Source organism: Dendrobates tinctorius, unplaced genomic scaffold (genome assembly GCF_039654945.1).
Source record: "Dendrobates tinctorius isolate UK_male_01 unplaced genomic scaffold, ASM3965494v1 ptg000223l, whole genome shotgun sequence".
Classification (NCBI taxonomy): Eukaryota; Metazoa; Chordata; class Amphibia; order Anura; family Dendrobatidae; genus Dendrobates; species Dendrobates tinctorius.
In genome coordinates, this window is record NW_027361890.1 from 21,803,911 (window position 1) to 21,830,136 (window position 26,226).

Genomic DNA, 26,226 nt, shown 5'->3' on the forward strand with positions numbered 1-26,226 from the left:
TTGTGCCCGCCCCTGATTGACGTTACCATTACAACTTCCTTGAGGCTGGCCACCAAACCTGAGCCTGTTCACCATCATGAGATTTTACATCCTTTATTAAAATGAGTCCACCTTAACTTGTCTGCAATTTCCAACTGACTCCTAAACCGCCACCAAAGAGGCCATTTGACACCTTGAATGGACTCGACCCCCATCATCCATGCCTAATAAAGCCATCAACCATTTTACATGCTATGGAAAGACTGTGCGTACAGGATCTCTTAATGGGGAGTGTGGAAAGTAAACCATAATTAAGGTTGCAGCCACAATCTGAATACCTGTATAATGACATCTGTCATGCCTCAAAAAACTATTATACCGCATCTATTATAGCCAGTTCTAATAGTTCACCAATTCACTGATTTTGGTTCTAGAAACCACCATTATGTACAGTAGCTGTGCAGCAATAATTTCTTAAACCCACTAATTTCTACTACCCAAAAAGTGATGAGTATATATAACGAGAAAGATATTATAAATAAGGAATAATTAAAAGCCATACACAATATAGCATCAGCATTATAACCGACCATTAAATAACTTTCATAATATTTGGACATAGTAGTTGAAATAAGCCTATAGCAGAAAAAGTCTACAAAGGCATTATTAGTAACCCTGACGTTGTTGATTGTTTTTAGTTTTTTTCGCGGTTCCGCGGCGGTTTTAACCGCGCGATTTTGCCTCGAAAACGCGAAAAATAAGCATCCCATGCATTCCTATGGGATTCCGCAATGCTGTGCTAATGCTGCAGTTTTTACCGCAGCGGAATCGCTTTGCGGTAAAAAACGCAGCAAGCTCATTAATTTTGCGGAATCGCGGCGATCCCGCACCCATAGGAATACATTGTTCTGCTTACTTTCCGCATGTGGCTGTGCACACCATGCGAAAAGTAAGCAGAACATTTGCGGATGGTACCCACGGTCCGGAGGAGAGGAGACTGTCCTCCGGGCTTTGGGTACCATATCCCTGTAAAAAATAGAATTTAAAATAAAAAATATTGTTATTCTTACCTTCCGACATCCCACGCAGCCTTCCCGCCTCTCTCCACGCACCCGGTCCCAGTAATCCTTTGTGAGCGATGACGTTCGTTCTCACGGGATCGCGAAGTCTCGAGGTCATTTGCGCGACGTCATCGCGAATGACCGCGAGACTTCGCGATCCCACGAGAACGGACGTCATCGCGGTAATTGTCGCAAAGGATTACTGGGATCGGGAGCGTGGAGAGAGGCGGGAAGGTTGCACGGGACGTTGGAAGGTGAGAATAACAATATTTTTTTTTTATTATTATTTTTTACATTCTATCTTGTATTGTTGAAGCCGAATAGGCAGCCTCAATAGTAAAAAGTTGGTCACACTCGTCAAACACTATGTTTGACAAGTGTGACCAACCTGTCAATCTGTTCTCCAAGCAATGCTACAGATCGCTTGGAAAACGCTGGCAATTCTGCAAGCTAATTACGCTTGCAAAATGCTAGTTTTTCCGCGGGAAAATCGCGGGAATTTAAAATGCGATTTTCCCACGGAATGGAATTCCAGAATTCTTGCGGTAATTTCCGCGAGAGTTCCGCTATGTGTGAACCCAGCCTTACACCACTATAAGGTCTATAATGGCTTTCAGGATAAAATCTAGGTAGTTCACAACATCACTAACCGCTCCAACTGGGTCAAAGGCATCGGGAATAGGCATATTGCCTTTCGTGCTAATGCACATGATTTTACCCTTGGCTACTCCCACTGGCTCAAGGGCATCGGGAATAGGCATATTGTCCTTTGTGTTATTGCGCTTGATTTTACACTTAGCCACTCCCACCAGCTCAAAGGCACCAGGAATAGGCATATTGTTCTTGGTGTTAATGCACTTGATTACTTTACCCTTAGCCAATCCTACCAGCTCAAGGGCACCGGGAATAGGCATATTGCCCTTCATGTTAACGCACTTGATTACTTTACCCTTAGTCGCTCCCACTGACTTAAGGGCACCCAGATTAGGTACATTGCTCTTCAGTTTAATGCACTAAATTACTGCATAGTCCAGACGATAATCTCGAAAGAAACAGGAGTTGGTCAATATAAACAGACAAAATCCATGTCTAAGCATTCTCAAGTCACATGAAAAAAGAGGGTCCTTGAAGCTACAGATTGTATTGAAAAGAATGTCTACCTTTTTTCTTCTCCCTTCCAGCCACTGTTCCTGGCTCAGAGGAGCCAATTTATTCTGTAGGCATGCAAAATATGATTGCCATGACCCCAGAGATTTTACTCTCACAAGGTCTTATAAGATATAAATGCTTCTGGAGACCAGGGGGACATACCGTGATGGTCACCCCTCCATACCAGGGGGCCATACCTGAGATGGTTACCCCCTCCACACCAGGGGGCCATACACGAGATAGTTACCCTCCACACCAGGGGGCCATACCTGAGATGGCTACTCCTCTATACCAGGGGGTCATACTGTGATGGACACCCCTCCAAATCAGGGGGCCATACCCAAGATGGTTACCTCTCCACCCAAGGGGGCCATACCCGAGATGGCTACTCCACATGCGTAAAGTGACCAGGAGTTGGTCAATATAAACAGTCAAAATCCATGCCTCAGCATTCTCAAGTCACATGAAAAAAGAGGGTCCTTGAAGCTACAGATTGTATTGAAAAGCATGCCTACCTTTTTTCTTCTCCCTTCCAGCCTCTGTTCCTGGCTCAGAGGAGAGACATTTATTCTGTAGAAATGCAAAATATTATTGCCATGACCCCAGAGACTTTACCCTAACAAGGTTTTATAAGATATAAATGCTTCTGGAGACCAGGGGACCATACTGTGATGGTCACCCCTCCACACCAGGGGGCCATTCCAGGGATGGTTACACCTCCACACCAGGGGGCCATACCCGAGATGGTTATTCCTCCATACCAGGGGGTCATACTGTGATGGACACCCCTCCAAATCAGGGGGCCATACCCGAGATGGTGAAATGGTTACCTCTCCACCCAAGGGGGCCATACCCGATATGGTTACTCCACATGCCTATAGTGAGCGTTTCAATGTAATCCTATGATGGCGGAATCACTGCGATTTCGCAGAATTAATGGACATGCTGTGGATTTTACCGCGATGCGATTCCGCAGCGATAAGATCTGCAGCATGGGCACAGCAATTGCGGAATCCCATAGGATTGCATGGAAATGCGTTTTTTAAGCGTTTCCGCTGTGGCAAAAACACAGTCTAATGGTGCTATATAAATGAGTAAAATAAATATATTAAATAAATAATCAGCACACAGCAGGGTCAGTATATACTGCACTGACATGAAATGCAGCCTCTCACTATCAAACATATACCATCCACTGACTGCTCCTCTCTCACCAGTGTCTCTAGTACATGTGACTGCCCAACTCCACCATATTGGCAGACACTGTATGTGTCCATGCTCTGTCCTATCATACATATACCATCCCTCGACTGCTCCCCTCTCACCAGTGTCTCTAGTACATGTGACTGCCAGGGTCCACCATAGTAATGGCAGACACTGTATGTGTCATGGCAGATATGTGCTCACAGCCCTTGTTCCCCATATTATACAGTCAGCAGCACCCAGAAATCATGAAGACTCTGTATAATACGCAGCTACATGAATTTCTGAGATAATATTGAGATCCCATATATGATGTAGGAGCTGATACTACACTAGTACACAATGTCTGAGGTGAATGTGGAGCAGTATATCAGCCATGTCTGCAGGGAGGTCACACAGGAGCTGCCTCTGCAATGCGTGATTTAAGTTGTAGCAGACACATGGCGGCTACCTGAATTTCTGAGGTAATGTTGATTCCATATATGATGTAGGAACTGATACTACACTAGTACACAATGTCTGATGTGAATGTGGAGTAGTATATCAACCATGTCTGCAGGGAGGTCACACTGGAGCCAAGCCTAGAAGCTGACCAGAAATTAGGTAATTTCAGGAGGAGATTGTGATGGAACCATGGAGGCACTTCAGGGAATGCTTCATATCCATCACCGTGTCCTCCACCGACAGCATGGACAGTGGGATCGCCTTGGACTCGGGGATGTCAGCCATGTGAGCGGAGCATGATATGTCCTGCATCGGGAGGCTCAGGTGGGCACTACAATGGGAGCCGGGCTGCTTTAGTATCTTTATAGAATCTTTCTTTCTCTCTCTGTTTCTTTCTCTCTGTTCTTTCTCCCTCTCTCTGTTCTTTCATTCTTTCCTTGCTTTCTTTATCTCTCCGTTCTTTCTTTCTCCCTGTTCTTTCTTTCCCCGTTCTTTCTTTCCCCTCTTCATTTCTCTCTCTGTGTTCTTTCTTTCTCTCTGTTCTTTCTTTATTTCTTTCCCCTTTCCTTCTCTCGCTAATCTTTCTTTTTTCTCTCTCTAATCTTTCTTTCTCTCTCTGTTCTTTCTTTCTCTCTCTGTTCATTCTTTCTTTCCTCTCTTTCTCTCTGTTCTTTCTCTCTGTTCTTTCTCTCTCTGTTCTTTCTTTCTCCTCTTTCTTTCTCTCTCTGTTCTTTCTTTCCCCTCTTTCTCTCTCCCTCTCTGTTCTTTCTTTCCCCTCTTTCTTTTTTTCTCTCTCTGTTCTTTTTTCTGTCCTCTCTTTCTCTCTCTGTTCTTTCTTTCTCTCTCTGTTTCTTTCCTTTTTCTTTCTTTCTCTCTGTTCTTTCTTTCTTTCTCTCTGTTCTTTCTTTCCCCTCTTTCTCTCTCTCTGCTCTTTCTTTCCCCTCTTTCCTTCTCTTTTTCTCTGTTCTTTCTTTTTTCTCTGTTCTTTCTTTCTCCTCTTTCTTTCTCTCTCTAATCTTTCTTTCTTTTTCTCTCTGTTCTTCCTTTCTCTCTCTGTTCTTTCTTTCTCTCTCTGTTCTCTTTCTTTCCCCTCTTTCTTTCTCTCTATTCTTTCTTTCTTTATCTCTCTCTGTTCTTTCTTTAATTTTCTTTCTCTCTCTGTTCTTTCTTTCCCATCTTTCTTTCTTTCTATCTTTCTGTTCTTTCCTTCTTTCCCCTTTCTTTTTTCTTTCTCTGTTCTTTCTTTCTCCCTCTCTGTTCTTTCTTTCTCTGTTCTTTCTTTTCCCTCTTTCTTTCTTTCTCTCATTCTCTGTTCTTTCTTTCTCCCCCTCTTTCTTTTTTCTCTCTCTGTTCTTTTTTTCTGTCCCCTCTTTCTTTCTCTCTCTGTTCTTTCTTTCTCTCTCTCTGTTTCTTTCTTTCTTTCTTTCTTCTTTCTTTCTCTCTGTTCTTTCTTTCCACTCTTTCTTTTTTCTCTCTCTGTTCTTTTTTTCTATCCCCTCTTTCTTTCTCTCGCTGTTCTTCCTTTATCTCTCTCTGTTCTTTCTTTCTCTCTCTGTTCTCTTTCTTTCCCCTCTTTCTTTCTCTCTTTCTCTCTCTCTGTTCTTTCATTCTTTTTCTTTCTCTCTCTCTGTTCTTTCTTTCCCATCTTTCTTTCTCTCTATCTCTCTGTTCTTTCTTTCTTTCCTTCTTTCCCCTTTCCTTTTTTCTTTCTCTCTTTGTTCTTTCTTTCTTTCTCCCTCTCTGTTCTTTCTCTGTTCTTTCTTTTCCCTCTTTCTTTCTTTCACTCCTTCTCTGTTCTTTCTTTCTCCCCTTCTTTCTCTTTTCTCTCTCTGTTCTTTTTTTCTGTCCCCTCTTTCTTTCTCTCTCTGTTCTTTCTTTCTCTCTCTGTTTCTTTCTTTCTTCTTTCTTTCTCTCTGTTCTTTCTTTCCACTCTTTCTTTTTTCTCTCTCTGTTCTTTTTTTCTATCCCCTCTTTTCTTCTCTCTCTGTTCTTCCTTTATCTCTCTCTGTTCTTTCTTTCTCTCTCTGTTCTCTTTCTTTCCCCTCTTTCTTTCTTTCTCTCTTTCTCTCTCTCTGTTCTTTCATTCTTTTTCTTTCTCTCTCTCTGTTCTTTCTTTCCCATCTTTCTTTCTCTCTATCTCTCTGTTCTTTCTTTCTTTCCCCTTTCCTTTTTTCTTTCTCTCTTTGTTCTTTCTTTCTTTCTCCCTCTCTGTTCTTTCTCTGTTCTTTCTTTTCCCTCTTTCTTTCTTTCACTCCTTCTCTGTTCTTTCTTTCTCCCCTTCTTTCTCTTTTCTCTCTCTGTTCTTTTTTTCTGTCCCCTCTTTCTTTCTCTCTCTGTTCTTTCTTTCTCTCTCTGTTTCTTTTTTTCTTCTTTCTTTCTCTCTGTTCTTTCTTTCCACTCTTTCTTTTTTCTCTCTCTGTTCTTTTTTTCTATCCCCTCTTTTCTTCTCTCTCTGTTCTTCCTTTATCTCTCTCTGTTCTTTCTTTCTCTCTCTGTTCTCTTTCTTTCCCCTCTTTCTTTCTCTCTTTCTCTCTCTCTGTTCTTTCATTCTTTTTCTTTCTCTCTCTCTGTTCTTTCTTTCCCATCTTTCTTTCTCTCTATCTCTCTGTTCTTTCTTTCTTTCCCCTTTCCTTTTTTCTTTCTCTCTTTGTTCTTTCTTTCTTTCTTTCTCCCTCTCTGTTCTTTCTCTGTTCTTTATTTTCCCTCTTTCTTTCTTTCACTCCTTCTCTGTTCTTTGTTTCTCCCCTTCTTTCTCTTTTCTCTCTCTGTTCTTTTTTTCTGTCCCCTCTTTCTCTTTCTGTTCTTTCTTTCTCTTTCTTTCTTTCTTTCTTTCATTCTTTCTTTCTTTCTTTCTTCTTTCTCTCTGTTCTTTCTTTCCACTCTTTCTTTCTCTCTCTGTACTTTCTTTCCCATCTTTCTTTCTTTCTTTCTTTCTTTCTTTCTTTCTTTCCCCTCTTTCTTTCTCTCCCTGTTCTTTCTTTCTCTCTCTCTGTTTTTTTTCTCTCTCTCTCTGTTCTTTCTTCCTTTTCCTCAGTACCAGTCAGTGTGCCAACAGTGCCAGTCACAATGCCCAGCCACTGTGCCCTCAGTCCCAGTCAGTGTGATCAGCAGTGCTAAATGGGTGTGGTTTGGGCATAGGCATGGGTGTGACTAGTTGTGAAATGGGTGTGGTCGGGGCGTGGCCTAAAATTTGCCATGACGTGCTGCGCGTGCCACAACCTTTGCCCCTTTTTCCCTTCTTCGAAAGTTGGGAGGTATGCAGGAGCTGCCTCTGCAGTATGTGACTTAAGTTGTAGCAGACACATGAGGGAACATGCATGGCTACATCAATTTCTGAGGTAATATTGATCCCATATATGATGTAGGAGCTGATACTACACTAGCACATGAAGTGTGAGGTGTTATACTCCCTAACACTGCAGACATGTTTCCTCAAGTTCACCCAGTGAGACAAAGATGGAGAGAGACAGAGTTACCTCCTCTATATAAGCCCCACCCTCCTCACAATAACACACCAGGCACAGACATACTGTGCTCCTTCCTCTTAAAGCAACATCCCTCTTGCTTAAAATTTATACCGCTATACAAGCAAAGCTGCAGGAGTTCAAGGTCCACCCCCTCAAAGTCATGTCCTCCTCCGCTTATTGCTCCGGTGGTTCTTTCATTTTTAATTTTCTGACCTATGTTGGTAAATATATCTGCATTTTTTCTGCTATCTTCTTTTTTGAATTTTTTCTGTTCTTCTCCTGTGAGCAGCCCACTATATAACAGAGTAGTAGCTGTTTTGAAGAGAGCAATAAGCTAAAATTCCCCCAAGCTGATGTGCAGATCTAATCAACAATTTTTGGAAAAGTTGAGATGCAGTTATTGACGCACAAGGGGGTAACACCAGGTACTGAAAGAAAATCACAATGGAGCAAACATTTCTTCCTTTCCTTTCCTTCCTTTCTCCTGTTTACCCATAGGGTAAGCAATTAAGCATATTTGTGATTTGTCTATCCCACACCCATTTTATATGTTATAAATTGCTATAGTTCCTGCACGTTAGTTGTCATGATTAAGAACTAGTGTAGCCATGTGTCAGCCATTATACTGTCAAGGTTTTTAAATTTTTCTTTTTCATGTTTTAATCCACTAATAAATGTGATGTTTTATTACTTTTGCAGTTGCTGGATTTGCCAAATTTGTTTCAGAAAATGTTTACATACTCTTGCCACTCACCAGGGGAGTAACTCTGATAGGTGCAGGGATTGCAATCACACCTGGGCCCTAGAGCCTAGGGGGCCCCAAAAGTTCCTTTGGCCTCTATGAAAAGACCAGTGCTATTAAAGACTTGCAATAATTGGGGGCCCCATTAGAACTTTTGCATTGGGGCCCATGCTGTTAAAGTTACGTCACTGCCACTTATACATATGATATTGGATCATTTTCCTAATCTAAAAAATGACAAAGTCTAATAATTTGATTTGGTTCTCTTCTTTGCTTGTATGTACTTAAAAGAAAAAGCACTCCATGGTGAAGGACTTTCACAATATGAAGAGATGAAATGAAGATGTACAGTATGCTCACCAAAGTTGTGCAAGGAATCAGGTACAGCTCTGATGAGGATGTGGAATTGCTGTGGACGGACAGGCTGTTGCTTCGCCTGCGTTCCCAGAACAAAGTGAGATTACTAGGACCATGAAAGACCATGATGAAGACTCTAGGGCAGCTAGAAAAAAAGTAAGATAAAAATGAGCAATTCGAGCCACATAAGATGTGTACAAGGGAGCTAGGAAAATTTTCAATTTAATTTTCATGCTAATCTTCTCAAAATCAAATTTTTGTGTTTTAGTGGCTCCTTTGTTTTTCTCATGGTCTCCATGTTATGTAATATGGGAAAGGGCAGTATCAAAGAGAAGGCAGATATTATAGTACATTTTGCTAGATGCATGATTTGCAGAAGATTTGTAGGTTCATTAGTTACTATGTTTTGGTTACATAGATAAATCAGGAAGTAATCTCACGTTAGTTTTAGTGGATTTTTAGACAATGCAAACACAATATCCAGTGAACACATCTGGTGTGTCACCACTACAGCACTCACTTAATAAAGAGGAAATGATGATAGTATCCAATGCAATGCCAGACAAGCTGGCTCCATTTCTCTGTCCATGAAGCTATGTGGGTTGAAAAATTTAAACAGTAAAATATCCCAAGGTCTTCTAGTTGGAGTTTGCACTAGATCACACTATGAGTTCCTATATTGTAAGGGTAGACACTTTGTCATATTTATCTTCAGAATCTTGCTTTGGTACCAAACAAAACTACTTTTTAGAAGTCTTAATTTTTATTTATTTTTAAATCTGACTTTCTAGCATGTATCCTAACCTTTAAAATGTTGCATTAGTTAAGGGAAATTTGTGAAGACCAATACAAATCACCAAAGATGAAGGTTCCTCCAACCACAAGATCCCTTTTATGATCCATGCTCACCTTGGTCCTTCTATCACCGACATCTGCCATCAGGAGAGAGACAGGACATCCTCACACATTGGGTAGTTGGCTAGCCTGGTTCATTTTTATATAAGCTGTTTGGGCATCTTAAAGTGAACCTTTTAGCACGATGTTGTAATATAAAGTAATGCCATTGCCATAATGATGCTGTATTGCAGACTAAATTGATACCTTTGGTGAATAAATCCCCCTTGTGGTTTGTATTATCTTAATCATCTTATGAAGTTTTCTGATAATACATTTTTGTGCACAGGGGCTGAACTGTACACTGGGTCTTCTCCTTCCTGTCTATGATTGCCCGGCCCCTTCATCTGCTGATTTAAAGAATCTAAATTAATTGCAGTATAATGTAAGGCGGAGGACAGGACAGAAGACATATACAGTTGATGCTTAGCTGAGTAACTGCAAGTGAACACCGCCATCTGCTGGTCAAAGGTAAAAGTAAAGAAGGAATTATAGTAGTAGGAACCCCAAGACTGGAAATGTATGTTCCCGAAGAAGAGATTGAAGACTCAACATGATCAAGTGACAACTGTGTTACAGTTACAAAATATAAAAGGCCCTGGCAGGGCCAAGAAGGGTAGAGTTGGCCAAAAAACCTGTACCAGTCAGGTTGCGTGGCTGCCAGGTGGGCTTACAGCCACCATAGCCATAGAAGGGTCTGAGAGCGGTTAGATGCCGGAGGGAGCCTGAGCTGTAAGGAACATCTGTGCCACTCGCCAGTAGAAAACGGAAAGCCAAACCAGTAGAATACCATAACCAGTGCCAGTAGAAGACCGTAACAAGCACCAGTAAAAGACCATAAGCAGCACCAGTAGAAGATTGTAAGAAGCACCAGTAGAAAACCATAAGCAGCGCCACTAGAAGAATGTGACCAGATCCGAACCAGAGAACTGTTCCTTTGGGCCATTAATTCCAGTGTAGACATACGATACATGGTCTGGGCTGGGGCCGTGCTTCAGGGAATCAAGATGGCCAGTGCACTGAGCACACTATATATCCAGTGACTGACATATCTAGTACTTCTCGCCCAGCAGGAAGTACAGGTGACCCTCACTAAGGCCAGTGTAATGATCAGAGATTACAGAGACTACAGCGGGTACAGGCCTAGTACTGAGATTGACTCCCATTAAGCTGAGACATAAAGGCATTAATAGTCGTTTAACTGCTAGACAATAAGAACATTAAGAAGAGTGTATATACTGTAATAGAACGTTGCATAGATATCATATCTAACTGCATAGCTGTGTTCTGATAGTGTCATAACATACTGTATTGACCTTGCTACTGCTACCCATAATATAGTGCTTACTTGTATACAGTTGGGAAAAAAAGTATTTAGTAAGTCACCAATTGTGCAAGTTCTCCCACTTAAAATGATGAGAGAGGCCTGTAACTGACATCATAGGTAGAGCACAACTATGAGAGTCAAATTGCGAAAACAAACCCAGAAAATCACCTTGTCTGATTTGACAAGATTTATTTTGCAAATTGTGGTGGAAAATAAGTATTTTGTCATTAATAAAAGTTCATCTCAATATTTTGTTATATATCCTTTGTTGGCAATGACAGAGGACAAATGTTTTCTTTAAGCCTTCACAAGGCTGGCACACACTGTTGGTGGTATGTTGGCCCATTCCTCCCATACAGATCTCCTCTAGAGCAGTGATGTTTTGGGCCTGTCGCTGAGCAACTTGGATTTTCAAATCCCTCCATCTCATGATACATAACCCTATTCATTCTTTCATGTACATGGATCAGTCGTCCTGGTCCCTTTGCAGAGAAACAGCAACAAAGCATGATGTTGCCACCCCCATGCTTCACAGTAGGTATGGTGTTCTTTGGATGCAACTCAGAATTCTGTCTCCTCCAAACACGACGAGTTTTATTTCTACCAAACAGTTCTACTTTGGTTTCATCAGACCATATGACATTCTCCCAATACTCTTCTGGATAATCCAAATGCTCTCTAGCAAACTTCAGATGGGCCCAGACATGTACTGGCTTAAGCAGGGGGTCACGTCTGGCACTGCAGGATCTGAGTCCCTGGCGGCATACTGTGTTACTGATGGTAGCCATTGTTACGATGGTCCCAGCTATATGCAGGTCATTCACTAGGTCCCAGCGTGTGGTTCTGGGATTTTTACTCACCGTTCTTGTGAACATTTTAACCCCATGTGGTGAGATCTTGCGTGGAGCCCCAGATCAAGGGAGATTATTGATTTTGTAAGGAGGAAGAATGGGCTGCGAGTACCTGTGCTGAGCCGGGCTCAGAACTGTTGAGGCTGCGTCCCTTGTTTCCCGGCAAAAATGACTGGACAGGTGGTCTGACCCAGAAGTTGGGGTGCATTTAAAAGTGAAAGCGCGTGTAGCGTCGGGGGAGTTTCCCGCCAGCCGAGAGAGGGGCAAGGTGCGTGTGCAGTGTGTTCTGCGAGGTGCGCAGGCGGGCCGAGATGAAGCGTGGCTAGCCATACACCAGAACGCTGCCGGAGCCTACTGCAGTAACAGGAGAGAGCCTGGACCCTGTTCAGCTTAGCGCCTCACGTAAGCTTAAGAGCCAGGGCAGGGTGCGGGACTGTTTGTTGCTGCTCACATTGCCGGACATTGCCACACCGTTAGACCAGGACCCCGACAGTATTGCGGCCTTGTCTGCATTGGCCGCAGCCACTTATGGACTAAGGGCCCAGTGGAAGGTATTGGACACCGACCTCTGCCACCTGAAGACAGACCCCCGTTACCAGCAGGACCTCATTGGACAAGCACCGCGCCAGCTGTTGTTGGTGCTACTGACTTTCAAGCAGCATCTACAGTCGGAGAAACTTTTGACAGGAAAAGTTAACTCCCCAAGAACTGTTAATACCTTTATCACTGTTCTTTAACTCCTGCATACTATATATATTTGAAACTGCCTACCCAACCCGCTTGTTAATGTTTTACCTTCCTGCGTGAAGTATCTCAGTGTTAATTAAAATTGTTAATCCTTGCTCTGCCTCCTGGCCGTCACTGCAACCTGCTCGCAATTTCATCACACCAAGCTGCTTGCCTATTGCAGATTTAGTCTTTCCAGTCTGGTGCAGGGCTACAATTTTTTTTCTGGTGTCCTTCGACAGCTCTTTGGTCTTCACCAAAGTGGAGTTTGGAGTGTGACTGTTTGAGGTTGTGGACAGGTGTCTTTTAAACTGATAACAAGTTCAAACAGGTGCCATTACTACAGGTAACGAGTGGAGGACAGAGTCGCCTCTTAAAGAAGAAGTTACAGGTCTGTGTGAGCCAGAAATCTTGCATTTTTTTAGGTGACCAAATACTTATTTTCCACCATAGATTGCAAAATAAATCTTGACAAATTTTGATTTTCTGAATTTGTTTTGTCATTTTCACTCTCATAGATGTGGTCTACCTATGATGTCAATTACAGGTCTCTCTCATCTTTTTAAGTGTGAGAACTTGCACAATTTGTAGCTGACTAAATACTCTTTTTCCCCACTGTATATGCACTGATAGATTTTCTTTCTGTGTTAGTCAAATAAAGTGGCTTGCAAAACTATTCACCCCCAATGGATTTTTATTACTATTATTTATTATTATTATAGCACCATTTATTTCATGGCGCTTTACATGTGAAAAGGGGTATACATAATGAAAACAAGTACAATAATCTTAGTCAATATAAGTCACAACTGGTACAGGAGGAGAGAGGACCCTGCCTGCGAGGGCTCACAATCTACAAGGGATGGGTGAGGATACAATAGGTGAGGGCAGAGATGGTTGTTCAGCGGTTTGGTGGATCAGTGGTTACTGCAGGTTGTAGGCTTGTCGGAAGAGGTAGGTCTTCAGGTTCGTTTTGAAGGTTTCCACGGTAGACGAGTGTCTGATATGTTGTGGTAGAGAGTTCCAAAGTAGGGGTGATGCGCAGGTGAAATCTTGTATGCGATTGTGAGAAGAGGAGATATGAGGAGAGTAGAGAAGGAGATCTAGTGAGCATCGGAGGTTGCGTGCTGGTAGGTACCGGGAGACGAGGTCACAGATGTATGGAGGAGACAGGTTGTGGATAGCTTTGTATGCCATGGTTATGGTTTTGAACTAAAGTCTCTGGGTAATGAGGAACCAGTGAAGGGATTGACAGAGAGGAGAGGCTGGGGAATAGCGAGGGGATAGGTTGATTAGTCGGGCAGGAGAGATTAGGATAGATTGGAGGGGTGTGAGAGAGTTAGAGGGGAGGCCACAAAGCAGGAGGTTGCAGTAGTCAAGGTGGGAGATGATGAGGGCATGCACTAGAATTTTTGGAAATTCTAGGTTGAGGAATGTTCAAATCCGGGAGATGTTTTTGAGCTGAAGTCAGCAGGAAGTGGTAATGGCTTGGATATGTAGTTTGAAGGAGAGATCAGAGTCAAGGATTATCCCGAGGCAGTGAGCTTGTGGGACTGGGGAGAGTGAGTAGCCATTTACTTTAATGATAGTTTGTTGGGGGAGTCAAGTGATATGGCAGAAAGATGATGAGTAGAGTTGAGCGAAACGGGTCGAAAAATTTCAAAAGTCGCCGACTTTTGGCAAAGTCGGGTTTCATGAAACGAAACCCGACCCTAGGATGAGGTCGGCCACGAGGTCGGCGACTTACGCGCCAAAGTCACGTTTCAAAAGTTTGTTTTGCGCTCTTTTTCAGCCAATCAGGATCCACGGACACTGTGGGCAACGTGATGACATAGGCAGGGGTCACCACCATCTTTCAGAAGGGCATGCAAGTGATTGGCTTGCTTTGGTGGGCGTCACAGGGGGTATAAAAGGGCGTGCACGCCGACCGCCATCTTACTTCTGCCGATCTCAGTATAGGGAGAGGTTGCTGCTGATTCTGTAGGGAGAGCGTTAGGCAGGGAAGAAGACAAAAAAAGTGCTTCTGCTGCTAGCAATTTGGCCTGCACAACACACCAGTCACTGTGTGTGCAGTGCAAGGGGAGGCTATATAGTGGTGTATCAGTGGTGTTGGGTGTTGGGCTGCCTTCTAAGACTTCCTGACATTCATGCATTGCTGTTTACCCACTGCTCCGCAAACTGCTTTTTTAAAAGCAATCCCAATTTTTTTTTTTTGTCCTGAGAAGAAAAAAAAACTGCTTCTGCTGCTAGCAATTTGGCCTGCACAACACACCAGTCACTGTGTGTGCAGTGCAAGGGGAGGCTATATTGTGGTGTATCAGTGGTGTTGGTTGTTGGGCTGCCTTTTAAGGCTTCCTGACAGGCTGGCATTGCTGTTTACCCACTGCTCCGCAATCAGCTTTTTTAAAAGCAATCCAATCTCCCTTATCCTCTAGTCCCTTTTGTCACAGCTGTGCCATCGAGCCTGTGACATAGCGCTCAGATATCAGTGGGCCTCACACAATCCAAAACTGTCCACAAGTGTCTGCAGAAATTCAAAATCTCCCTTATCCTCTCGTCACTTTTGTCACAGCTGTGCCATCGAGCCTGTCACATAGCGCTCAGATATCAGTGGGCCTCACACAATCCAAAACTGTCCACAAGTGTCTGCAGAAATTCAAAATCTCCCTTATCCTCTCGTCACTTTTGTCACAGCTGTGCCATTGAGCCTGTGACATAGCGCTCAGATATCAGTGGGCCTCACACAATCCAAAACTGTCCACAAGTGTCTGCAGAAATTCAAAATCTCCCTTATCCTCTCGTCACTTTTGTCACAGCTGTGCCATCGAGCCTGTGACATAGCGCTCAGATATCAGTGGGCCTCACACAATCCAAAACTGTCCACAAGTGTCTGCAGAAATTCAAAATCTCCCTTATCCTCTCGTCACTTTTGTCACAGCTGTGCCATCGAGCCTGTCACATAGCGCTCAGATATCAGTGGGCCTCACACAATCCAAAACTGTCCACAAGTGTCTGCAGAAATTCAAAATCTCCCTTATCCTCTCGTCACTTTTGTCACAGCTGTGCCATCGAGCCTGTCACATAGCGCTCAGATATCAGTGGGCCTCACACAATCCAAAACTGTCCACAAGTGTCTGCAGAAATTCAAAATCTCCCTTATCCTCTCGTCACTTTTGTCACAGCTGTGCCATCGAGCCTGTGACATAGCGCTCAGATATCAGTGGGCCTCACACAATCCAAAACTGTCCACAAGTGTCTGCAGAAATTCAAAATCTCCCTTATCCTCTCGTCACTTTTGTCACAGCTGTGCCATCGAGCCTGTGACATAGCGCTCAGATATCAGTGGGCCTCACACAATCCAAAACTGTCCACAAGTGTCTGCAGAAATTCAAAATCTCCCTTATCCTCTCGTCACTTTTGTCACAGCTGTGCCATCGAGCCTGTGACATAGCGCTCAGATATCAGTGGGCCTCACACAATCCAAAACTGTCCACAAGTGTCTGCAGAAATTCAAAATCTCCCTTATCCTCTCGTCACTTTTGTCACAGCTGTGCCATCGAGCCTGTGACATAGCGCTCAGATATCAGTGGGCCTCACACAATCCAAAACTGTCCACAAGTGTCTGCAGAAATTCAAAATCTCCCTTATCCTCTCGTCACTTTTGTCACAGCTGTGCCATCGAGCCTGTGACATATCGCTCAGATATCAGTGGGCCTCACACAATACAAAACTGTCCACAAGTGTCTGCAGAAATTCAAAATCTCCCTTATCCTCTCGTCACTTTTGTCACAGCTGTGCCATCGAGCCTGTCACATAGCGCTCAGATATCAGTGGGCCTCACACAATCCAAAACTGTCCACAAGTGTCTGCAGAAATTCAAAATCTCCCTTATCCTCTCGTCACTTTTGTCACAGCTGTGCCATCGAGCCTGTGACATAGCGCTCAGATATCAGTGGGCCTCACACAATCCAAAACTGTCCACAAGTGTCTGCAGAAATTCAAAATCTCCCTTATCCTCTCGTCACTTTTGTCACAGCTGTGCCATCGAGCCTGTCACATAGCGCTCAGATATCAGTGGGCCTCACACAATCCAAAACTGTCCACAAGTGTCTGCAGAAATTCAAAATCTCCCTTATCCTCTCGTCACTTTTGTCACAGCTGTGCCATCGAGCCTGTGACATAGCGCTCAGATATCAGTGGGCCTCACACAATCCAAAACTGTCCACAAGTGTCTGCAGAAATTCAAAATCTCCCTTATCCTCTCGTCACTTTTGTCACAGCTGTGCCATCGAGCCTGTGACATAGCGCTCAGATATCAGTGGGCCTCACACAATCCAAAACTGTCCACAAGTGTCTGCAGAAATTCAAAATCTCCCTTATCCTCTCGTCACTTTTGTCACAGCTGTGCCATCGAGCCTGTGACATAGCGCTCAGATATCAGTGGGCCTCACACAATCCAAAACTGTCCACAAGTGTCTGCAGAAATTCAAAATCTCCCTTATCCTCTCGTCACTTTTGTCACAGCTGTGCCATCGAGCCTGTCACATAGCGCTCAGATATCAGTGGGCCTCACACAATCCAAAACTGTCCACAAGTGTCTGCAGAAATTCAAAATCTCCCTTATCCTCTCGTCACTTTTGTCACAGCTGTGCCATCGAGCCTGTCACATAGCGCTCAGATATCAGTGGGCCTCACACAATCCAAAACTGTCCACAAGTGTCTGCAGAAATTCAAAATCTCCCCTGTCCTATAGACACCTTGTACCTTGTTTTACATTACTATATAGTTTGTTGGATTTTGTCTACATTTCTACCAAAAATGAGGAAGGCTGGTGGAAGAGGCTGTGGAATTGGGCGGGGGTTGGCAGCTGGTAATGATGGTGTTGGTGGTGGATCTGATGGTAGTGGCAAGAGCAAAATAGGACCGAATGCAGGAGGTGTTGAGCCTGCGTCATCGTCTGGCTACATAAGGCCTCGAACGCTTAGTTTTCTAGGAGTTGGCAAACCGCTTTTAAAGCCAGAGCATCAGGAAAAAGTTTTGTCTTACATTGCTGACTCAGCCTCCAGCTCTATCGCCTCCTCTTCTTCAGTTGTAAAAAGTAAAAGCACTGAGTCGTCATTGGAGGCTCATGTTCATGAACCACACCTTTCCTTGTGTCCTTCACCCCAACCAAGATTGAAGGATGACGCAGGCCATACTACTGATTACTCCATGGAGCTGTTTTCACATACCATGCCTGGATTATCAAGTGAAATGGTGAATTACCCAGGCCAAGATGAATCTGACATGGAGTGCACTGATGCACAGCCGCTGATGGATGATTCTGCTGGTACATTCACTCAGAGCACTACATTGTCCTCGCAGTGTACAGAGCCAGATTCTGACCCTGATGAGACTCAGGTGCCCCTTCCCGCACACTATACCACCATACACGGTGACACAGAGGAAGGTGCACATGACATAGAAGAGGAGGTGATGGATGACCCAGTTGTTGACCCAGATTGGCATCCATTGGGGGAAGAGGGTGCTGCTTCCAATAGCTCAGATGAGGAGCATCCACAGCAGACATCGACATCGCAACAGCTGTTATCTGGCAGGCTCGGAGCACTCCAAAGACAGGTTCCAAACATCAAAAGAGTTGCTGGACAGCTTGTCCAGAGGGTCAAAAGATCACAGCGTGCTAGGCCGCAAAATGTCTGCCAAAGTAGGAAGAGTGCAGTGTGGCACTTTTTTGAACAAAATCCTCATGATCAGGCCAAGGTTATCTGTAAGAAGTGCGCAAAGACCTTTAGCCGAGGGAAAAATCTGAAAAATTTGAATACCAGTTGCATGCTTAGACATTTAACCAGCATGCACTTGCAAGCGTGGACACAACACCAAACCTCAAGTGCCACATGTGCAACTGATCACAACAAAGGTAGTCAGCAACGCTACATTGTTTCCCCCACTGTAAGCCCACCGGTTAGCACAGCAGCAAATGTTGAGGTGTCGTTGCAAGGCCACAGCAGTCAGGGAATCCCACTGTTATATCAACGAAAGACTGATTCTAGGCCATCAGAAAGAACAACAACTCCATCACCATCATCAACCCTCTCTCAGTCCGCCCTGTCCACCGCTACTTCCACCATATGCAGCTCTCAAGTCCAGCTCACCCTCCCAGACACTATGAGTAGGTCAAGAAAGTACTCAGTCTCTCATCCGCGTACACTGGGTTTGAACGCCCACATTGCCAAACTAATCTCGTTTGAGATGATGCCCTTTCGGTTGGTGGAAAGCACAGCTTTCCGCGAACTCATGGCCTATGCAGTACCACGCTATGACCTACCCAGTCGCCACTTCTTCTCTCGCAAAGCCATCCCAGCCCTCCACCATCATGTGAAAGACCGCATTGTCCATGCACTCAAGCAGTCAGTGAGCGGAAAGGTGCACCTCACAACTGATGCATGGTCCAGTCGGCATGGCCAGGGCCGTTACGTGTCCATCACTGCGCACTGGGTTAATGTGGTGGATGCAGGGTCCACAGGGGACAGCGGTGGTGGGACAGTGCTGCCTAGCCCACGGTATAGGAAACAGTTGGCTGTAGGCGTTCGACCCTCCTCCTCCTCCAGAAGCGAAAGCTCGTCCACAGAGCACAGTCGTACGAGCACTCCATCTGCAGCTGCCACTGTTGCACACGATGTGTCCCCCTATCGAGCAGCTAGTGGAAAGCGTCAGCAGGCTGTGTTGCAGATGATGTGTTTGGGCGACAGACACACCGCCGAGGTGCTGGCCGAGTACTTGAAGCGACAAACTGAGTCATGGCTGGGCAGTGTACATCTTGAGGCAGGCAAGGTAGTTAGTGATAACGGCCGTAATTTTGTGGCAGCCATAGCCCTTTCAAAACTCAGCCACATACCTTGCTTGGCTCACACCTTGAACCTGGTGGTGCAGTGCTTCCTCAAAAATTATCCGGAGTTAACAGCCCTGCTCCAGAAGGTGCGAAGACTGTGCGCGCACATCCGCCGGTCGCCTGTACACTCCGTTCGTATGCAGAAGCTGCAGCGATTGCTCCACCTTCCCAACCACCGCCTCATTATCGACATTGCAACAAGGTGGAACTCCACCCTGCACATGGTGGAGCGGCTGTGCGAGCAGAGGCAGGCCATAATGCATTTGTGGGAGGATACACGGCCAGGCACTTTGAGAGCAGACATGGAGTTGACAGGTGTGCAGTGGTCGAAGCTGAAAGACCTCTGTAAAGTCCTTCAGTGTTTTGAGGAATGCACACGGCTGGTAAGCGCAGACGACGCCATCCTAAGCATGAGCATCCCACTTATGCGTCTGCTCATGCAAACTTTGACGCACCTTAAGGAGCAGGCGTCTGCAGCCAATGTTGATGAGGAGGAAGAGGAGGAGGGAATCCTTGATGACATTCAGCCATTGTCTGCTCAGGGTCCTCTCCTGGACGAGGTGGAGGAAGAAGAGGAGGAGGAGGATGATGATGGGGATGATTACTTAGGGGAGGAGGATGCATCTCGTGGGGCAAGTGAAAATGTTGGCGTGGCAAGGTCTGGTACAGGGTTTGTGCGTGACTGGAGGGATGTGGATTTGCCAGAAAGTGCTCCTCCACCCAGCACTCGCAGTGCATCATTGACACCGGGAACATTGGCCCACATGTCAGATTATGCCTTGCGGATCCTAAAAAGGGACCCCCGCATTGCCAAAATGATGAACGATGATGACTACTGGTTGGCCAGCATCCTGGATCCACGCTATAAAGGCAAATTACAAAACATCATGCCACAGGAGAACCTTGACCTAATATTGGCTAATAAACAAGCAACTCTGGTAAATCGGTTGCTTGAGGCATTCCCAGCACACAGCAGCGGTGATGGTTCTCACACGAGCCGTACGGGCCGGGGGCAGCTTGGCAGAGGTGTTCGTGGTGCACACAGCAGAAGTGGCGTTGGAGACAGGGGTTTCATGACAATGTTGTGGACTGATTTTTCAAATACCGCTCACACAACTGGTAATACTGTATCGATGGAAAGTGACAGGAGACAGCAGTTGTCAACTATGGTTACAAACTACTTTTCCTCCCATATCGATGTTCTCCCACACAGGTCATTCCCCTTTGACTATTGGGCCGCTAAACTGGACACCTGGCCTGAATTGGCCCAATATGCCTTACAGGAGCTCGCTTGCCCAGCTGCAAGTGTGCTATCGGAAAGAGTCTTCAGTGCAGCTGGATCAATCCTGACAGAAAAAAGGACTCGTCTGTCAACCCAAAATGTGGATGATCTAACCTTCATTAAAATGAACCACGCATGGGTTTCCAAGGATTTTGTCCCACCTTCCCCTGATGACACATAGGGTGACAGAAAAATGGCTTGCTTTGGTCCACCTCTTCCTGGGACTTCACCTATTTCGCCTTTTGCATCAGCTGAATGTCCAACATCAACATATGCCACTTTCTAAAACTCCCTAACTGTGCTGCCTCCCCCCCATGGCCGGGGTCACCACCTAGCGCACGACACCGTGCGAGTGCCGTTGCCCTGGACAGGTGGGTAGGCCGACTCTTGGGCGCGGGCACTGGCACAGGGTCCCTCATAGTGCAATCAAGTGTCTCTGACGGTGGTGGTGCACACCCGCCGTCAGACACACCGCTGTACTATGAGGGGCCCAGTGCCAGTACCGACGCCCACGAGTGGGCCCCCCTTGCTTGGGCAGGGCCCCAGCATTTGCAATCTTTACCTCTCCCTGCTCCTCCGCTGTGTAATCTGGGCCGTCAAATCCATACTGTGCCTGACACCGTCTGAGCCTGCCTCCTGAGACATATATTTTGAATGTGTACGCTATCCATACATGTTATCTGGGGAAACGGTACCCTTTCTAACCTTTGTGCAATCACGTGCAATCCATACTGGGCCTAACACCGTCTGAGCCTGCCTCCTGAGACATATATTTTGAATGTGTACGCTATCCATACATGTTATCTGGGGATATGGTACCCTTTCTAACCTTTGTGCAATCACGTGCAATCCATACTGGGCCTAACACCGTCTTAGCCTGCCTCCTGAGACATACACTCACTGGCCACTTTATTAGGTACACCATGCTAGTAAGGGGTTGGACCCCCTTTTGCCTTCAGAACTGCCTCAATTCTTCGTGGCAGAGATTCAACAAGGTGCTGGAAGCATTCCTCAGAGATTTTGGACCATATTGACATGATGGCATCACACAGTTGGCGCAGATTTGTCGGCTGCACATCCCTGATGCGAATCTCCCGTTCCACCACATCCCAAAGATGCTCTATTGGATTGAGATCTGGTGACTGAGGAGGCCATTTGAGTACAGTAAACTCATTGTCATGTTCAAGAAACCAATCTGAGATGATTCGAGCTTTATGACATGGCGCATTATCCTGCTGAAAGTAGCCATCAGATGTTGGGTACATTGTGGTCATAAAGGGATGGACATGGTCAGCAACAATACTCAGGTAGGCTGTGGCGTTGCAACGATGCTCAATTGGTACCAAGGGGCCCAAAGAGTGCCCAGAAAAAATTCCCCACACCATGACACCACCACCACCAGCCTGAACCGTTGATACAAGGCAGGATGGATCCATGCTTTCATGTTGTTTACGCCAAATTCTGACCCTACCATCCGAATGTCGCAGCAGAAATCGAGACTCATCAGACCAGGCAACGTTTTTCCAATCTTCTACTGTCCAATTTCGATGAGCTTGTGCAAATTGTAGCCTCAGTTTCCTGTTCTTAGCTGAGAGGAGTGGTACCCAGTGTGGTCTTCTGCTGCTGTAGCCCATCTGCCTCAAAGTTCGACGCACTGTGCGTTCAGAGATGCTCTTCTGCCTACCTTGGTTGTAACGGGTGGCAATTTGAGTCACTGTTGCCTTTCTATCAGCTCGAACCAGTCTGCCCATTCTCCTCTGACCTCTGGCATCAACATGGCATTTCCGGCCACAGAACTGCCGCTCACTGGATTTTTTTTCTTTTTCGGACCATTCTCTGTAAACCCTAGAGATGGTTGTGCGTGAAAATCCCAGTAGATCAGCAGTTTCTGAAATTCTCAGACCAGCCCTTCTGGCACCAACAATCATGCCACGTTCAAAGGCACTCAAATCACCTTTCTTCCCCATACTGATGCTCGGTTTGAACTGCAGGAGATTGTCTTGACCATGTCTACATGCCTAAATGCACTGAGTTGCCGCCATGTGATTGGCTGATTAGAAATTAAGTCTTAACACACAGTTGGACAGGTGTACCTAATAAAGTGGCCAGTGAGTGTATATTTTGAATGTGTACGCTATCCATACATGTTATCTGGGAAAACGGTACCCTTTCTAACCTTTGTGCAATCACGTGCAATCCATACTGGGCCTAACACCGTCTGAGCCTGCCTCCTGAGACATATATTTTGAATGTGTACGCTATCCATACATGTTATCTGGGGATACAGTACCCTTTCTAACCTTTGTGCAATCACGTGCAATCCATACTGGGCCTAACACCGTCTGAGCCTGCCTCCTGAGACATATATTTTGAATGTGTACGCTATCCATACATGTTATCTGGGGAAACGGTACCCTTTCTAACCTTTGTGCAATCACGTGCAATCCATACTGGGCCTAACACCGTCTGAGCCTGCCTCCTGAGACATATATTTTGAATGTGTACGCTATCCATACATGTTATCTGGGGAAACGGTACCCTTTCTAACCTTTGTGCAATCACGTGCAATCCATACTGGGCCTAACACCGTCTGAGCCTGCCTCCTGAGACATATATTTTGAATGTGTACGCTATCCATACATGTTATCTGGGGATACGGTACCCTTTCTAACCTTTGTGCAATCACGTGCAATCCATACTGGGCCTAACACCGTCTGAGAATGATAGATGGGGCCCACCATACACTGGAACATTCCAAAGGTGGACATCAGACACTGGAGCAGCATTTACAGGGCCCATTATACACTAGAGCATTAGAAATGGGGCCCATTATGTTTGGAGCATTATTTGGGCCCATAAGACAGTAGAGCTTCATCCATGGGGACCAACATATACTGTAGCATTATGTGGAGCTCATCATATACTGTTTCAAACATTATATGGGACCAATGATTCTGTATGGAGAAATAGATGGGCCTCGTCATGAGATGTAAAAAGTGAGGTATTTTTCATTGTACTATACCGCTATTTCTCTGCCGTATCGGAGCATGATGAGTTGTGGTATGTGTTAAAGGGGCGCTCTTTCGCCCAGGGCACATGAAAACCTGGAGCCAGCCCTCCCCCCCCACAGTCTGTAGCCAAATAACCCCCATTTTTCAGTGCGTAACTTGTATTATGAAGTTAATTAAGGTTGACAAGCTTAAGTAAGAAGAATTGATGCTTTTGGCATTCAAATGGGCACTGTAGGTGTGTTTCCTGTCCTCCTCTCACTGCCGACTTTTATTCCCTATTGACTTACATTGGGTTTCGTGTTTCGGGACGACCCCGACTTTTCCCTATAATCGGACGATCTTGCTCGACCCGACTTTTGGAAAAGTCGGGTTTCACGAAACGAAACGCGACCCTAAAACACCAAAAGTCGATCAACTCTAATGATGAGTTCTGTTTTGTCCATGTTAAGTTTTAGAAAACTAGAGGAGAAGAAGGATGAAATAGCAGACAGATATTGTGGGATTTTGGTTAGCAAGGAAGTGATACCTGGTCCAGAGTAGTAAATCTGTGTGTCATCAGCATAGAGTTGATACTGAAAGCCATGAGATTCTATGAGCTGTCCCAGGCCGAAGGTGTAGATGGAGAAGAGCAGGGGTCCTAGGACTGAACCTTGCGGGACTCCGACAGATAGGGGGTGAGGTGAGGAGATGGTGTGTGAGTGGAAGACACTGAATGTCCGGTCTGTTAGATATGACACGATCCAAGGAAGGACCAAGTCTGTGATGCCAATAGATGAGAGGGTCTATAGTTATAGGGAGTGGTCCATTGTGTCAAAGGCAGAGGACAGGTTCAGGAGAAGGAGGACAGAGTAGTGTGGCTTGGCTTAGGCAGTCAGCAGGTCATTGGTGACTTTAGTTCGGGCAGTTTCAGTGGAGTGATGCAGTTGGAAGCCAGATTGTAAGTGGTCGAAGTGGGAGCAGGAAGAGAGGTAGGAGGACAAAATGGACATGTTGTTCCAGTAGTTTTGAGGAAAAGGGGAGAAGTGATATGGGGCTATAGCATACAGAGGATGGGTCAAGAGAGGGCTGTTTGAGGATGGGTGCGATTGAGGCATGTTTGAAGCATGAGGGGAAAACACCAGTTGTTATTGATAGGTTGAAGAGATGGGTTAGAGATGAGATGTTGACTGTGATGAGGTTTGGGATGAAGTTGGATGGAATCGGGTCAAGTGCACAGGTGGTGAGATGTGATCTCGAGAGTAGGGCAGAAAGTTGGTCTTCTATAATGGTGGAGAAGCTGGTTTTGGAGAAAGAGGGCTGAGTAGTTAGGAAGAGGGGTTGTGGGGGTTGTAGGCCAAAGCTTTCTCTGATATTATCAATCTTCTGTTTGAAGAATGAGGCAAAGTCTTCAGCTGAGATGAGTGGAAAGGGAGGAGGTGCTGGGGGACAGAGGAGAGAATTGAAGGTGTTGTTTAGGGTTGTGAGACAGGGAGGATATGAGAGATGAGAAGTAGGTTTGTTTTGCTGCAGCGAGTTTGGTTTTGAAAGTAGTGAGGGACTGTTTGAATGCAATGAAGTGCTCATCTTTTCCATCTTTGCTTAGTAACCCTGGAAGCCTGCCTCAGTTCTTTGGACAGGCTGGTGTGCCAGGGTTGTCTGTTGATTTTGTGAGCTTTGGTATTTGTGAGAGGGGCGACCGATTTAAGATCTGCAGCTGTTGTGGTGTTATACAAAGGAGCAGTGGCATCTGCATTGTGTAGGGAACATATGTCTGAGGGAGAATGGATTCAGAGAGAGTGAGTGTAGAGCAAGGTGTTTGAGATTTCTGTGAGGATGTGGAAGTTTGTGGGGTAGGGATTGTGGACCTGGAGAGGAGAGGGAAGAGAATGTAAGCAGGTTATGTGATCAGAAAGAGGTAGAGTTGAGTTAGAGAGGTTAGATAGGGAGCAGAGACGGGTGAAGATGAGGTCCAGCGTGTGGCCATCTTTGTAAGTGGCTGCAGAAGACCACTGTGTAAGGCCAAAGGAGGAAGTGAAATATAGAAGTTTAGTTGTAGCTGAGAGGGAAGTGTCAATAGGAATGTTGAAGTCACCCATGTTGATAGTGGGGCTGTCACAGAGAGAAAATGAAGTAGCCAGGTGGTGAAATGGTCGAAGAAGGTGGTGGCTGACCCTGGGGGGTGGTAAATGACAGCCAATTGGAGGTTGGTGGGGAGTAGATGCACACAGAGTACACCTCAAAGGAAGGGAGGGTGGCAGTGGTATGTGGGTGAAGGAGCAGTTATCTGACAGGAGAAAACCAGCTCCTCCGCCATGCTTGCTGCTGGGGCGGGGGGTGTGGGAAAGGTAGAATCCACCATATGGAAGTGCAGCTGGAGAGGCTGTGTCAGAGGGGGTGAGCCAGGTTTCGGTGATAGCGAGGAAGGAAAGTTTGTTAGTAATGAAAAGATCATGGATGTAGGAAAGTTTGTTGCAGACAGAGCGAGCGTTCCATGGAGCTCCTGTTAGTGGGACAGGAGAAGCGGGGGCTGGGCGGATGGGTATAAGGTTAGAGAGGTTATGGAAATTTCTGATACTGCAGGGATGGGAGGTAGAAATGACTATGGGGATGTGGTGAGGAGGACCAGGATTTGGAGAAATATCACTTGTCCCTATTATTCTATTTCTACTGTGGTGAAATTGATGCCACTTTGTTGGTGTCTGCCACTAATTTTTGGAAATGTGAAGACTCCTGGTTTTGTGTCCAACTGTCCATCTGCTAGGTTGAATGTAGTGGAAGACTTGTCAGTCCCTACTATACGATCCCTATTATACGATTTCTACTCTCATGAGAGTCTCCCACCTCTCTTATCTGGCTTGCACTTTG

General features: G+C 45.4%; 1 long non-coding RNA gene across 1 annotated transcript in view; it reads right to left on the reverse strand.

The window, feature by feature from the left end:
- The window catches only part of LOC141059125 (uncharacterized), a 156,085-nt gene extending 147,190 nt beyond the window's left edge, over positions 1-8,895 (reverse strand). The window contains exon 1 of the long non-coding RNA XR_012222387.1: positions 8,406-8,895. This is a non-coding gene — a long non-coding RNA (uncharacterized lncRNA). The remainder of the gene's footprint in view (positions 1-8,405) is intronic.
- Between the last annotated feature and the right edge of the window lie 17,331 nt (positions 8,896-26,226).